General features: G+C 39.0%; 1 pseudogene across 2 annotated transcripts; it reads left to right on the top strand.

Moving 5' to 3' along the window:
* Nucleotides 1-493: 493 nt before the first annotated feature.
* Nucleotides 494-4,524, top strand: LOC149173249 (putative pentatricopeptide repeat-containing protein At3g13770, mitochondrial pseudogene; annotated as a pseudogene). Of its 2 annotated transcripts, XR_016259112.1 has the most exons (3): nucleotides 494-3,283; nucleotides 3,606-3,694; nucleotides 4,138-4,524. The product of XR_016259112.1 is annotated as a putative pentatricopeptide repeat-containing protein At3g13770, mitochondrial pseudogene, transcript variant X2 (transcript). The 2 variants fall into 2 exon arrangements; XR_016259111.1 differs by having other exon boundaries at nucleotides 494-3,694.
* Nucleotides 4,525-4,743: the final 219 nt, after the last annotated feature.

Genomic DNA, 4,743 nt, shown 5'->3' on the forward strand with positions numbered 1-4,743 from the left:
CAAATTCGTATTAATTCTATAACTATTATAATATTTAACTTAATAATAAAACACATTAATAAATATGAAAAATAAAACCTCTCAGTAACTTACTATGTCAAAATCTATAATTTTATTATTTATTTGAGTTGATAGCAATAACGAAAAAAGGAAAAATAAATAGAAATGGTGTAAAAAACAAAACAGGGATGAGACTCTATAGCCATCCTTAGCCCTTTTCTATCCATGGCCACCTTTAGGCCGGTTTCCTCATGTATATCTGTTTTCTGTAATGAAATATAATATTTTTTATTAAAAAAAAAACAGGAAGAAACTTATAACTAATCTGATTAACAAATCACTTTAGATAATTTTTTTCCAATTGACATTCAAGTGTATTTACGCAGCGAGGTCGGTGGCCATGGAATAAACGAAATTTGAGGGTAAGTTCGCGCGGAATGCTCAGAATCAACCAGAACAACTAATCAGGTTGAAGTCAAACTATATATTAAAACATAAACATAGACAAAGATCGTAGATCATAGATTTGTTAATCGATATCATAGCTCTTACCTGTAAAACTTCAACATGTACACAATTTTTTCCATTTGAAATCAACCTACCTTTTCGCTAATGCGCAATATATTGTAAGCTTCCAACGGTAAGCGCAACTCCAAGACACAATGCAACAGTCATTGATTTGTTGAGCGACGTCAAATGGAAAGTTTGAACAAGGCACACAACCAATGCTCGGAACGTTGCAGCGTGGAACGTAATCTTGCCACTGTGGTATTTGAATTTAATCTGCAAATAGAAGAAATCGGTCCATTTTTACCATGGACTAACAACTTAACAGGTATTTCTGGTTTTACACTCTATTGAAAATGTTCAAAAATATCTTTTCGCGCCCTAAATCTGAAGATGAAGCATATTACTTCATTCATAAATGCAATAACTCCATGGCAAAATCAAAACAAAACCCACTCTCAAACATTCTAAGCATTCAACAATGGGTTTGGCCATTACATGAAAATATGTGTAATGGACTTAGGCCGTTCGCCAGCATCAGTAATGTTCTTACGCGAGAGTACCCAAGAGAAAATTTAAACCTTGAACGTGGTGGTAATAAAGGAAATAATGTTATTGAACTCTGCAAACAAGGAAAATTGAAGGAGGCAATGGGCATTGTAGTTTCTCTCAGCAAAATGGGCGATTGGGCTAACCCCAAAATATATTCTTCTCTGCTGCAAGGATGTGCTAAAGTGAAGGATTTGAGATTGGGTAAACTGGTTCATGCCCACATTATCAGAACTGGATTTGAGCCTGATGTTTTTGTGGGTAACCACCTTGCGAACGTGTATGCAAAATGTGGGATTTTGGAGGATGCATGCCAAGTGTTTGACAAAATGTCTGAACGAAATGTGGTGTCTTGGACTGCCGTGATCTCAGGGTATGATCAGAAGGGTATGCCTGAAGAGGCTCTGAGGTTGTTTTTGCAAATGAGAGGAGAAGGAGTTGATCCGAATGAATTCACACTAGTTAGTGTTCTCAGTTCCTGTGCCAGCCTGGTGGAACTGGAACAAGGCAAGCAGGTCCATAGTCATGTCATAAAAACTGGAGTTGGTTCAAATGTTTTTGTAGGGAATGCTCTTGTTACCATGTATCTGAAATGCCAATGCGCTGAGGAGGCGTGGATGGTTTTTGATAAAATGTCTGAACGAGATGCAGTTTCATGGAATACATTTATTTCAGAATACGCAATGTTTGGGCATGGTGAGAAGGCCCTGAATTTGTTTTCTCAAATGCAACGACAAGGGATTAAATCCAACCATTTCACTCTTCCCAGTGTTCTCAGTGCTTGTGCAGGGCTAGAAGCTAGGGAGCCAGGCAAGCAGGCTCATGCACATATCATCAGAAGCGGGTTTGAATCAGATGTTGTGGTGGGGAATGCCCTTGTTGATATGTATGCAAAATGCCAGAGCACAGAAGATGCAGGCCGGGTGTTTAGCAGGCTATCAAACTCTGATGTGGTCTCGTGGACTGCATTAATTTCAGTATATGCCCAATGCCATGGCGAGGAAGCCCTTAAATTATTCTGCAAAATGCAGCATGCAGGCATTGAACCAAACCAGTTCACCTTTGCCAGTGTTCTCAACGCATCTGCCAGCTTAGCTACCATTGAACAGGGCAAACAGTTCCATGCATACATCATGAAAACAGGATTTGAGGTAGATGTCACCGTGGGAAATGCTCTTATTGATATGTATTCGAAATGTGGGAGCATAGAAGATGCACGGTGTATCTTTGATAGAATGATTGAGCAGGTTTTAGTCTCATGGAATACAATGATCATGGGATATGCCCAGCATGGGCAGGGCAAGGATGCTCTCCATCTCTTTGAACAAATGCAGCTTGGAGGAATAAAGCCAGACGGCATCACCTTTGTTGCTGTTCTATCATCTTGCTCGCATGTAGGATTGGTTGATGATGGTCGCCAGTTCTTTGAGTCCATGAGTCGGGATCACAGTATTGAGCCAGAAGCAGATCACTATGCCTGCATGGTTGATCTTCTTGGCCGTGCTGGCCGCTTATATGAGGCAGAAGACTTAATTGGAAAAATGCCATTTGAATCCAATGCTCTTGTATGGGGGTCCTTGCTCAATGCCTGCAGAATCCATAACAATGTCGAACTAGGACAAAAAGTAGCAGAATGCCTTTTTAAGCTTGAACCTGAAAAGGCTGCACCGCATGTGCTGATGTCAAACATTTATGCTGCTTCTGGTAGGTGGGATGATGCTACAAGGGCTAGAAAAGTTATGACAGACAGAAGCTTGAGAAAGGAGCCGGGGCAGAGCTGGATTGAGATCAAGAACAATGTGCATACTTTTTATGCAGAAGATAGATTGCACCCACAAACAGATGAGATCTATACTGAATTGTATAAGTTAGCAGGGAAGATGAAAGAAACAGGGTATGTGCCCAAAACTAATTTTATGTTGCACGATGTTGACAATGAGCAGAAAGAGTACATGCTCAATTATCACAGTGAAAAACTGGCTATTGCATTTGGGCTTATTAGTACACCCGCTGGGTTGCCTATCAGAATCATGAAGAACCTTCGTGTTTGTGGAGACTGTCACAATGCTACAAAGATCATCTCTAAAATTGTTGAGCGAGAAATTATTGTGAGAGATACCAGTCGCTTCCATCATTTCAAGAATGGGGTGTGTTCTTGTGGAGATTATTGGTGAGCTGAGACTAGTAGTCAGCACAAGATTTAATGTCACTGGTCCTACAGTGCTAGGTTGGCTTCTATCCTGCATCTTATTTTCTGGTTTCACTGACATGATGGGGCACATTTGATACAATTCATTACTAGGACATTTATATAAAACTACCTTTTACTTTCCCTAGCTTCAGGCACAACAGATCAATGTATACGTTTGTGCTTTATCATGGTAGTCCTACGGGGCATCTAATGGAATGGTCCATGGGAAATACTTAAATCAAAATTGTTGACAAACTTCCTAGAGATGAGTAGGTCGTTCTCAAATATTGAGCAGTTGTATGTTCCTTGAAAACTTCCCTCACAGTATTGTGACGTGCTGCCTTCTTTTAAATGTCAGTGTTGCTAGGAGCCGATGTGCATATCTTTGGGAGCTGATGGGCTATGCAAGAGGGTGAAAATTCGTAGCCAGTTTGTCCTGATTTTATGGTAATGTACAAATCATTCCCATCTATCCATGTGATTGTTACCTGAGCTTTGTTGGGCTTTAAGGAATTTCTTTATATACCATTATGCGAGATCTATGTTTAGTTCAAGGCTGGGAAGAGTCAAGCAACATATGAATGGTTGTGCAATAAGATTGTGACATAAGATTTCATATTGGCTATGTATCAATGCTTTTAAAACCAGGTAGTTGAACCCTAAAATCCTTGAACTAGCCGCTGAACTGGTTTAGTGACTGGTTCAGTACTATTGTATTCACAAGATGGTTTTATCGTTCCTCCTATTGCCTAATCCATTCTGAAGTTGATTGATCTGCCAACTTAAAATTGTTGTTTCGAGCACTTAGGTAATAGTCGATATGTTTGTTAAACCTCACGCTATAGTTGACTTGTATATTAACCATTATCTATCATTGGATTTTTTTGTAGAAACAATTAGAGGGACGACACTGCATTTCGGGTGGAGACTAGTTTAACATTTAATGCGATCAATTCTATCCAAAAAAATTCATTGGTCTAGGATTAGGTGATCAAATGATCAAGGATTGTTAAAGACTGCAAATTGCTCAAGGGTATCAGGGTTTTATGCTTTCAAAGTAACGAGCGGCTAGAGTTGAGCAGATGTAATGGCGGAGGAGTATTTTGGACAGAAAGGTTCATGTGGTATATTGGGAATTTGGTGTCCCAAAATATCCAACAATGTACATATCTGTAGATCCCATGGCATATATTTATTTCGGATTGGGAGATGCCCCAGACAAGAGGAATTACATTGCTTGAAACACATAATGGAATGACACATGGGTTATTTGACATTTCGGGTTGAACAAAAAGTATTTTTTAAGATTGTTTTTGTGGTTCGAAACTACTAGCGGATACCACTGGTTTTATCAAAGATTGATTTGATTTTTGCATTAATTTGCCCTCTTGGCTTTCAAAAATATGCTTAGATTTTAAGGTATTTGTTCATTAATGCTAACAAATATTATATTGTTAAGTTATGGTATGTTCTATGGTTACAACAGTTTACTTCTT

This window comes from Pinus tabuliformis, chromosome 4_2, assembly GCF_031772625.1.
Source record: "Pinus tabuliformis cultivar Carrire ecotype Pingquan chromosome 4_2, CPIR1, whole genome shotgun sequence".
NCBI lineage: Eukaryota > Viridiplantae > Streptophyta > Pinopsida > Pinales > Pinaceae > Pinus > Pinus tabuliformis.